Below are 11,649 nucleotides of genomic sequence, written 5' to 3'. Positions count from 1 at the left end.
CCATGTCCACTTGTCCAGTTTTCCTGTCCCTTTCTGCCTTCTCATCTTTGCTTTTGGGCAGATGTTGCCCTTTTGGTCTCATATACTTGATTGAACTAAGAAGCAAATTTCTCACGTGTGTTATTGTTTGCTTTATGTGCCTGTCTAATTTTTGTCTGAAAAGCGTGCTTTGGAAGCAGCTGAGTTGGCAGAGTGCCCTTGGGCCATAGTCTCAGGGGTTCCTCCAGTCTCCATCAGACCAGTAAGTCTGGTCTTTTTTGTGAATTTGAATTTTGTTCTACATTTTTCTTCCGCTCTGTCCAGAACCCTTTATTGTGATCCCTGTCAGAGTGGTTGGTGGTGGTAGCTGGGCACCATCTAGTTCTTCTGAGCTCAGGCTGGTCAAGGCTGTGGTTCATGTGGTCCATTAGTTATTTGGACTGATATTTTCCTTGTATCTTTGGTTTTGTTTATCCTCCTTTGCTCCAGATGGGATGGGACCAATAGATGTACCTTAGATAGCCACTCACAAGCTTATAAGACTTCAGATGTTACTTCCCAAAGTAGGATGTAAAACATTTTTTTATGAACTATGTTATACCAGTTGACCTAGATGTCTCCCAAGACCATGGTCCCTAGCGCTTAGCCCCACTGGCATTTCTTAATATCTTGAGAGACTCAAAAAAATGGACATGGTCCAGTCCTCTCTCTGAAAGGCTCTGTCCTGCCTTCTTGTAAGATTATTGTTGAAATCAGTAAGATTAGGAATGTAAAATCAGTGTGTTATAACAAAACTTTTATATAAATATTAGGTGTTGCCGCTGCTATTAATTCTGTTGTTGTTAGGCCCTGTCAAGTCGGTTCCAACTCACAGTGACCCCATGCACAACAGACCAAAACAGTGCCAGATCCTGCACTATCCTCACAATCATTGTTAGGTCTGAGCCCATTGCTGCAGCCACTGTGTCAATTCATCTCATTGAGGGTCTTATTCTTTTTGCTGATCTTCTACTTTACCAAGCATGATGTCCTTCTCCAGGGACTGATCCCTCCGGATAACACGTCCAAAGTACATGAGATGAAGTCTTGCCATCCTCACTTCTAAAGAGTCTTCTGGCTGTACTTCTTCCCAGGCAGAATTTGGTCATTCTTCTGGCAGCCCATGGTATATTCAATACTCTTCACCAACACGGCAATTCAAAGGCATCAATTCTTCTTCGGGCTTCCTTATTCATTGTCCAGCTTTCACATGTATATGAAAAAAATCCATTGCTGTCGAGTCGATTCCGAGTCATAGCTACCCTATAGGACAGAGTAGAACTGCCACATAGAGTTTCTAAGAAGCGCCCAATGGATTCGAACTGCCAATCTTTTGGTTAGCAGCCGTAGTACTTAATCACTATGCCACCAGGGTTTCCACATGTATATGAGGTGATTGAAAATGCCATGGCTTGGGTCAGGCACACCATAATCCTCAAGGTGACATCCTTGCTTTTTGACAGAGATAGTGGCTATGGGAAGCAGTCACCACCTCTAAGGCTGGGGTACAAAGGGAAGAGGAGGGGTTATCAAAGCCTAGAAGCTGGAAGATGGGCCGCATAAGGCTGGAACCCAAACTCCAGGAGGGGCTGCTTGCTGCTCAAGGAGAGCTGGTGCCTCGGGAGCTTGGACTAGGTCCCTGTGGAGCTGGGATTCAGACCTGTGAGGGGAGATTTCAACTGCTGACAAGCTCTGAGGCGGCACAGTGATGTTGTTCTGGGTATGCTGGAGAAAAAGCTGGAGACTGGAACCAATGCCACTGTCAGGGTGACGGGCCATTGCTGGGTGATGCTATCAGTGACAGCAAGCACACATATCCTTCCTCCTGCTTTCCAGGCTCCCTCTAATGGCCCCTTAACACTGGACTTAGCAGAGATTCAGTTGTTAAGGAGAAATGTGGTTTCGGAGTGCCAGGTCCAACATCAAAAAGCAGAGTCCAGAAGGGTGGGTTTGGAGCTAAGAGACTTTAGCTTAATAACTGACATAATAGCCCCCAACTGGAGTCCCTGGGTGGTGTAGTTAAAGTACTCGGCTGCTCACAGAAAGGTTGGAGTTTTGAGTCCACCCAGAGGCACCTCAGAAGAAAGGCCTGGTGATCTACTTCCAAAACATTAGCCATTGAAAACCACACAGATGGGGTCGCCATGAGTCAGAAATGACAGCAACTGTTTACTGGCAACCCCAAAACAGCTTCCTGTTACTCCAGCTCACCATACCCCAGTTCTGCCCTCCACAGTAACTTTTAATATATTCACACCCTGAAAATATTCAAATACGGCTATCCCATCCTCCCTACAATTTCCTTTTTCCAGCCTAATGGAGTCTGTATTTCTTTCCTCCACCGTAGGGATCCTTAGGACAAGGAGACTCTGTGACTCCTTTTTGTGCCCCCCTGGAGCCAACACAATGCCACGAACACAGCAGGTGCTTCCTTGGCATCGATTTGAATTGTCAGATTGCTCTAAACGTCAGGAAATTATTCTCTGCATTGAGCCCAAGTCAGCCTTTCCTCAAAGCCAACAGCTTATCCAGCTCAGCTCTATGAACTTGGGCAAATCACCAAACCTGAGCCACCCTGGTTTGATAACAGCTCAGGCATTCCCCGTGAGTGACTCTCAATCCCACATTCATTGGGTTAGAGAAATAAACGTAGAGAGGGCTTGCGTGCCCTTTGCCCCTTTCCCCTCACTTCCCCTATGCGTTCCTCCTCAGCATACTAAAGTGAGCCTGTGGAGATATTTTAGAGCAGTGGTGGAATCTTCAGGAGGGCATAAACCTTGGCAAGTTATAGGTATAATCTTGCCTAGTACGCCTCCTAGGAGTCACTGTAGCACTGACATTATGCAAACCAGCTTTAGGGTCAGAGCGCCCATGTTCAGACCACGCAGTGTCACTTCCTAATTATGTGACCTTGGGCAAGTAAATTAGGCCTCACTTTCCTCAACTGAAAGTCGGAGTTAATAATAGCATCGAACTCAGAGGGTTGTTAACACATATGGCAAATACACAATAAATGCTCAATTTAAACAAAAATTGCCATCAAGTTGATTCTAACTCGTGGCGATCTCATGTATGTCAGAGTAGACCTGCGTTCCATAAGGTTTTCAGTGGCTGAGTTTTTGAAAGTAGATCACCAAGCCTTTCTTCTGAGGCACCTCTGGGTTAGAGCCTCCAAGCTTTTGGTTTGCAGCCAAGCTCATTAACCATTTGCACTGCCTAGGGATTCCAAATGAACAATACACATTAGCTATTTGTGAGCGCTATGTGCTTGACACTGGACTAAGTACTTCATTTACTACATTATCATTTAAACCTTTACAAATCTTGTGAGCTGAGTATATCACCCCCATTTCACAGAGGGACGAACTGAAAGCTAAGCAGTCACACACATATAAAGGGGCAGAGCTGGGACTTTTGAACCCAGGACTAACTCCAGAATCAAGGCTCTTCACCACTATCAATGGTTCTCATTGGGGAAACTTGTAGAAGGTTTTTGGTTGTTGCCGTGACCAGAGGGCACCACTGGCATTTAGTGGGTGGGAAAGAGGGATGTTTGACATCTCGCAATGCAAAGGCCCGTCCTGAATGTCAAAGAAATTTCCACATCCCAACTGACTTCTGAATGTGTCCCATTTATATAGGTGGAAAACACTTTTCATAATTAACTATCTTGTACAAAAATAAGGTCCCTGGGTGGTGCAAATGGATTTCACTCAATTACTAACCTAAAGATTGGCAGTTCAAACCCCTCCCAGCAACCCCACAGAACAAAGGCCTGGCAATCTGCTTCCATAAAAATTACAGCCAAAAAAAGAAAGCCTATGGAGCAGTTCTACTCTGTAACATATGGGATTTCCGTGAGTCAGAATTAACCTGATGGCAATGGCTTTGGTATGAAAATAACAAGAAGTATTTTCCGCACAGTTTTAAAACATACTGAATTTTCCCAGAATGCAAATCCCATGTAAAATGAGAGATAAATATACTTTTTTCATTTAGGACTTTACCAAGAGTTCTTCACCATTTCAGAAAAACACGCCTTGAGAGTAATGCCACTGATGTCTAAGCCACCAGACAGCACAAGAGCCAGAACCAGCCTGCATTCATAACTTGCTTTCACAATGATTCTACATCAGGTGTTTGCGTCTTACTAGTTCTTTATGTCTTTTAGTTTAACCTAACTTGAGCATTCATCTATTAAAGCAAACTTTATTTTATGGCAAGTTGTTTTTTCTTTTAATTCTCCTTCATATTTATAATTAGAACATTATATAGAAAGTTTTTTTTAAATGATGGACAAGGTAGCTACGACTTGTATTCTAGGATAATACAGACGATGGCACAGAATATTTGTTATAAAAAGAAGGCTCCAGGCCAGTGAAACTGTTCCGTATGATACTCTAACGGTAGACAGATGACATTGTGCGTTTTCAAAACCCATAGGACTGTGCAACACAAAGAATGACCCCAATGTAAACCATGGGCTTTAGTTAGTAATAATGTCTGAACACTGGTTTGTTAATTGTAACAAACATACCACATGGTACCAGACGTTAATAATGGGGGAAACAGTGTATAGGGGGAAGAGAAGACACACGGGAACTCTCCATACTTTCTGAACAATTTTTCTGTCAACCTAAAACTGTTCTAAAAACTACAGTGTATTAAAAAAAAAAAAAAAGATGCAAAACATATTTCCAAGTTAACCAAATCTGACTGTTCCAGTTATCTATCACCATGTCACAAACCACCCTAAATCAGTGGCTTAAAAGAGTTCTATAAACATTCCAATGTGTGATTAAAAAAACAAAAAGGAAGTCCAAGCTCTAATAGGCTTGAGAACCCCACCACAGTACACTATTCTCTAAGTTTAACTGCTCAAGCCTCCACCCAGTATCATATCAGGCAAGATTGCCTCTTTGCTAACTCTGAGGCCACAACTCTGTCCCAATACAGAATTGTGCCCCTTCATTCAACAAATATGTGCGGAGTGGCTACTAATCCAAGAGAGCAGGCAGCAGCTCAGTCTGAGGTAGTATTATTATTACTTTTATAGAGATGGGAAACCTGAGACCCTCAGATGTCAGTAACCACCTTGGGATAGGTTCTTAGAAAGGAATTATATTATTTTAAAGCAAAGTATTTCAAAGGGAAAGCTTGCTGAAGTTTGCACAGCTGGGGGAATTTGGTACTGAACCCCAAAACTCAACTCTGATCCATGATTCCCAACGAGGCCAGGCCCACAGGAGGGGGTTAAAAACAAAGAAGATGCAGCCCCTGCCCTAGAGGGTCTCACTTACAGTCCTGTGGGAGAAGACAGCCAGGCACAATGACGTCTCCAAGAAGTTTGAAAAGTGCTATACTAAATGTACGAAGTGTATTGGGGGTCACTGACTTTGCCTAGGAGAGTCCTGGAGGTGGAATATTTCAGCGGGCTTTTGAAATGTGAGTAGGTTATCAGGTAAAAAAAAAAAAAAAAAATGTTGTCACCGAGTTGATTCTGACTTATAGTGACCCCAAAGGACAGAGTAGAACTGCCCTATAGGATTTCTAAGGCTGTAAATCTTTACAGAAGCAGACTGGCACATCTCTCTCCAACAGAGTGGCTAATGGGTTCGAACCCCCAATCTTTCATTTAAAAGTGAAGCACAAAACCACTGCACCACCAGGGCTCCTTAGGTCACCATATAAAAAACCCATTGCCGTCAAGTCTAACTCCTAGTGACCCTATAAGACAAAGTAGAACTGCCCCATAGAGTTTCCAAGGAGCACCTGGTGGATTCAAACTGCCAATCTTTTTGGTTAGCAGCTGTAGCTCTTAATCACTATGCCACCAGGGTTTCCAAGATTACCACATAGGAGGAATTTAAGCCATTCCAAGGCTCACAAACCCCATCCTGAGAATTCTATTTGCTCTTGGCTCTGCCTGTGTTCGTTCTTCCCAGGCTATCTCTGATGGTCACACCTTTTGACACTTCCTACTACTTCAGATTCTGTCATTCCCTTTAAACCTGTTTACCTCTTTATGACTTCACCTTACTGTATTCAATTAATTTCTTTAATTCAATAACATTCATTAAGTTATTACCACATGAAAAAATGAGCTATGAGTAAGGTAAAATTAACTCTTCTCAAATTGGTAAACACCTAAGTTTACTTGCATTAATCCTCTTCCTTCATCCCGGTCTCTGTTGACAGTTTTGTCTTGGATAGGTTGCCATACTCAACAAATTCACCCTAAATATGAGCAGTACACCAACACCCAATTTGTTAAAGGACAGTTATGAAAAATCTGAAGCTAACATCATACTTAATGATAAAACATTAAATGCTTTCCCCCTAAGATTGAACACAAGGCAAGAATGTGTATTCTCACACTTCTATTCAGTGGAGGTCCTAGTGAGTGCAATAGGAAAGGTGAAAAAAAAAAAAAGGAGGCTTCAGACTGGATGGAAGAAATAAATCATCTTTACTTGCAGATGACATGGTTGCTTATGGGAAAAAAGCCTAAGAAACTCCAATGAAGTGACCAATAAAATTGAGAAGTGAAGTTAGCAAGATCACAGAATACATGATCAGTATTTAAATTCAGCTGTATTCCTAAATACTAAAAAAAAAAAAAATACTAGGAACAAATAATTGGAAAATTAAATTTGAAAAGTTCCTTTTATAATGGCATTCAAAACATAATATGAGAAACGAATTTAACAGTAGACATGCAAGACCTCTTCTTTTAACTATGAAATGTCACTAACAGAAATTAAAGGCCTAAACAAGTGGAAAGAGGTACCATGATCATGGATTGAGACTCAGTATTGTTAAAATTCAACTCTACCCAATTTGGTCTTTAAAGTCAATAAAATCCCCATTATAATCCATGCAGTCTTTTTTCTTTGTTTTTTTGGTAGAAACTGAGTTGATTTTAAAATCTGTATGGAAATGCAAAGAATCTAGAAGCACCAAAACAGTCTTGAAAAAGAACAATCAAGTTGTGGGACTCAAACTCTCTGGTTTTAAGACTTACGACAGTAAAATCTTTGAAAACTGGAGCCTGTGTAAGGTGGAAATCTGTTAGAGAAGGAATACTCAAATATTTTCTACTAAAATGAGCAATAGAAAAGTGGTAAGACTGCACCCTGTCAAAGGCAGAAAACTTGCGAGACCCGGAAAAACAAGGTAGTACCATGGAGTTCCGGCTGTCACAGGTTTCACATAAAGTGATGCGGTCGAACCTAATCAAACACAGAGTTAACCAAACCTAACTGTTCCAGTTATCTATCACTGTGTAACAAACCACCCTGAAGCCGTGACTTAAAACAATAGCAGTCATGAATAGCTCATGAACCTTGGGGTTGACTGGACTCAGCTGAACTATTCTCACTCCAAGTCTCTCATTAAGTTTCAGTCAAGTTGTTGGCTGGGGCTGGGGTCATCTCGAAGGATTCCGATGCCTGGACTTGGACCACTGAAAGAGCTGGAGGCTGGAACAATTGGAGCCCATCGTGCATACCTCTTTCTCTCTCCTACGGGGTCTCTCCATGTACATAGGACCCCAGCTGAAGGCTCCCAAAGTTAGTGTCCCAGGAGAACCTGGTGAAAGCAGCATGGTGCTTAATAATCTAGACTTGGAAGTTACCCATCGTCATCTTCTCCGCATTCTGTCCATTACAAGTCAGTCCCCAAGACCGGCCATATTTAAGTGGTGAGGACTTAGATAGGCTGTACTGTTTGATGAAAGGAGTGTCAAAAAAAAATTGCAGCAAGGCATATTTCAAAACCATCACACTAAACAAGCAGGTAAAGGGCCTGAGGTAAAAATCACCCTTGGTCTAAAAGAAAGTATGGTACAAACAAGAAATGATGAACATGCCAGCTGGGACACTTTTTGAGACTTCCTAAGGTTCCTGATGTGATTTATCAGCAATGGGAGGTGTGTCGGAAGACAAGAAATTGGGGGAGCGGGTTTTACTCAACTAGATAAGGTCGCATAAGTTTCAAGTGACTTCTCTCTTTTACCCCAGGCCTATGAAACATGCTGTTCCCTCTGACTAGTATGCCCTTCCTGTCTTCCATCTGACTATCTTCTACCCATCCTTCAGGCTCAGCTTAGGCATTTGCTCTGCCAGGAAGGCCATCTTGATCCCCAAGGCTGGTCGAATGCCTTTCTGTATAGTGTCATAACTCATCACAACTCCTATACTTTGCCCTTTGTCAATACTCATTAGCATCTCATTGCTACCTATTTACTCCTTGATCCGCTTCCTGTCACTAGACTTTAAGCTCCCTGAGGGCATAGGCGGTGCTTTGTATTCCTTTGTGTCCCCAGCACCTAGTACAGGAAGTTGAGTTGCTTTGAGATCTCTTGCTTTGTCCCAGGGTCTCCTGTGTCACCTCAGCACAAAGTAGAACTAGGCAGAGCAGATCCTACAGAGCAATAATCTAGTCCCTTAGTGTGAATAGCCAGCACTGCAATCTGCTCACCTTCCCCGAATCAGCCAACTCTGCATCCCAAGTCCTCTCTGGGAGTAGATCGACCCGCTTCGCACTGAAACCATAGACGGGATAACAGGAGGAAAAAAAATAAGGGTCGAGAGTTGGACAATTGGTGGCAAAGAGATGAACACAGATTAATGATGTAGGCCTCACTTTGGCTACCCCAGCCTGGGTTGGGGCAGCTTCATAGTTGATACCCATTAAAGGACTTAATGAAATAATTATAATTCACACCCCAGAACATCAAGGAATCAATACTGGGAACTTTGGGCCACTCTAGGGGTGGCATCCCACTGGCCTCACAGTTCAGCTAAGCAGGCAGAGCTGGGGGAACTAAATGCAGTTGACAAGGAAGTTGCATTAAAAGAAGGCAATAATAGATTAAAAGCTGCCCAGATCCCAGCAACTGCCGGTCGATATCCTTTATTGCTTGCCTCGCCCCAATTCGACCCCCTGCAGGCTCTATTAGCCCAAATCGATGGACAGTCAATTGACATCACCAGCTACAGCATTAATGCGAGCTCACAAAAGAAGCCCAGCCCTATATTATCATTTCTCTCGCTTCCAAATTACCACATAATGCAGGCCACAGGCAGCTTGTGACATGTTAATGCTATACACGATTTGTTGGGATTGGACTAAACATTTCATGGCTAAAGATTTCATCAGACACTTGATGATAGAAATAAACTGCTGCCCACGGGGAAATCACTGGAAGTAATAGAATTAGGCATTGTTTGGGAATCCGGAGGGAAGATGAGGTGGTAGAGGGATAGAGGGAGGAGAACACTGTCCACCACTGGCTGCCTGTGGTGGGAGCGGCTTCAGAGAGGGACTGTAATTAAAAGGCCTTGTCGTTGGTCCCACTGTTGTTGTTGTAGGTTGTCATTGAGTCAATACCGACTCATGGTGACCCCATGTGTGCAGAGTAGAACTGCACTCCATAGAGTTTTCAAGGCTTTGACCTTTTGGCAGCTGATCACCAGGCCTTACTTTTGAGGCACTTCTGGGTGGGTTTGAACTGCCAACCTTTCAGTTATTAGTCCAGCACTTAACCACTTGTGCCACCTAGGGCCTCCTTGGTCTCCCTAAAGAACAGGTATTTGGATTTGGTCTAAGGCTCACAGGAGCTGGGGAAGGAATGCCTCCTCAGTGATAAAGAAATGTGATTAACAATAATACCACCCACCCCAGTCACTGTCGACTCTGACTCAGAGCACCCCACGTGTGTCAGAGTAGAACTATGATCCCTAGGGTTTTCAATGGCTGATTTTTCAATTTTTTGTTGTACTTTAGGTAAAAGTTTACAGAGCAAATTAGTTTCCCGTTTGATAGTGCCTCCATCAAGTGTTCCATGGCATTGGATGCATTCCCTACAATGTGTCAGGACTCTCCATGTTTCCACCCTGGCTTCCCTGTTTCCTTTCGTCCAGATTTTCTGTGCCTTCCTGCCTTCCCATCTTTGCTTTTAGGTAAATGTCCTTTTGATCTCATATAATTGATTGTTCTAAGGAACACATTCCTCTTGGGTATTGTTTGTTTCATGAGCCTGTCTACTGTTTGGCTGAACGGTGGACTCTGGGAATGGCTTCAGTTCCAGGTCAGAAGGGTGTCTTAGGGCCATAGTCTCGGGGGTTCCTCCAGTCTCTGTCAGACCAATAAGTCTGGTCTTTTTTGTGAATTTGATTTTTTGTTCTATGATTTTCTCCCATTCTGTCTGGGACCCTCTGTTGTGATCTCAGTCAGAGCGGTCAGTAGTGGTAGCCGGGCACCATCTTGTTCTTCTGGTCTCAGGGTTGTGTAGACTGTGGTTCATGTATTCCACGGATCCTTTGGACTAATTGCTCCCTTGAGTCTTTGGTTTTCTTCACCCTCCTTTGCTCTGGGTGGGAAGACACAAATAGTGGCTTAGATGGCTGCTAGCAAGCTTTTAGGAAACCCTGGTGTCGTAGTAGTTAAGAGCTACAACTGCTTAACCAAAAGGTTGGCAGTTCAAATTCACCAGCTGCTCCTTGGAAACTCTATGGGGCAGCTCTACTCTGTCTTATAGGGTCGCTATAAGTTGGAATCGACTTGCCAACAATGGGGTGAGTAAGCTTTTAAGACCCCAGACGCTACTCACCAAAGTAGGATGCAGAACATTGTCTTTATGAACTATGTTGTGCCAATTGACATAGATGTCCCTTGAGTATAGGGTCCTTCACCTTCAAGCCTAGGAACTTCATCCCGTGTGGTGTTTCATTATGTCTAAGGAGTTTCCGCGACTGTCATCCTTGTGTGCTCTATTGTCTATATTAATACATATGCAGTACCTACAATTATGTATGTAGAAATATCCACTACCAAACCTCTATCTGCAGGTGGGTGTGCTCACTTACATCTTTCCACACCTCTTTAGCGTACCTATCTACCTATGTGGAGCCCTGGTGGCACAGTGGTTAAGAGCTTGTCTGCTAAGAAAAACATCGGCAGTTCGAATCCACCAGCCGCTCTTTGGAAACCCTATGGGGCAGTCCTATAGGGTCCTTATGAGTCAGAATCGACTTGACGGCAACAGGTTTATCTACCTATGTATCCATTCGTAATTTATTGTTTGTTAATACTATTGTTGCAGGATTGTGTATGTTATAGTAATTACTGTAGTTGCTTTTTATTCTTGTGTTCTTTTCAGTGTCTTCCTTTGCCTTGGTCATGATGTGCTGACTTCCTCCATATTGTGTATTGCCATTCTCTTCTTTTTTCCCCTCCCATCCCTGGGTAACCATCAAAGAATTTTTTTTTCTGTGTATAAACTTTTTCTTACTTTTTTTATAATAGTGGTCTCGTACAATATTTTTTCTTTTGTGATTGACTTGTTTTATTCACCATAATGCCCTCCAAATTCATCCATGTTGTGAGAGGTTTCGTGACTTCCTCATTACTCTTTATCATTGTGTAGCATTCCATTGTGTGTATATAGCACAGTTTATCCATTCATCCATTGATAGGCACTTATGTTGTTTCTGTCTTTTGCTATTGTGAATAATGCTGCAATGAACATGGGTGTACATATGTCTGTTTGTGTCACAGCTCTTATTTCTTTAGGATATATTCCTAGGAGTAGGATAGCTGGATCATATCGTATTTCTATTTCTAGCT

This window comes from Loxodonta africana, chromosome 15 (genome assembly GCF_030014295.1).
Source record: "Loxodonta africana isolate mLoxAfr1 chromosome 15, mLoxAfr1.hap2, whole genome shotgun sequence".
In the NCBI taxonomy this organism is placed as follows: domain Eukaryota; kingdom Metazoa; phylum Chordata; class Mammalia; order Proboscidea; family Elephantidae; genus Loxodonta; species Loxodonta africana.
This window is presented reverse-complemented; position numbering follows the sequence as displayed.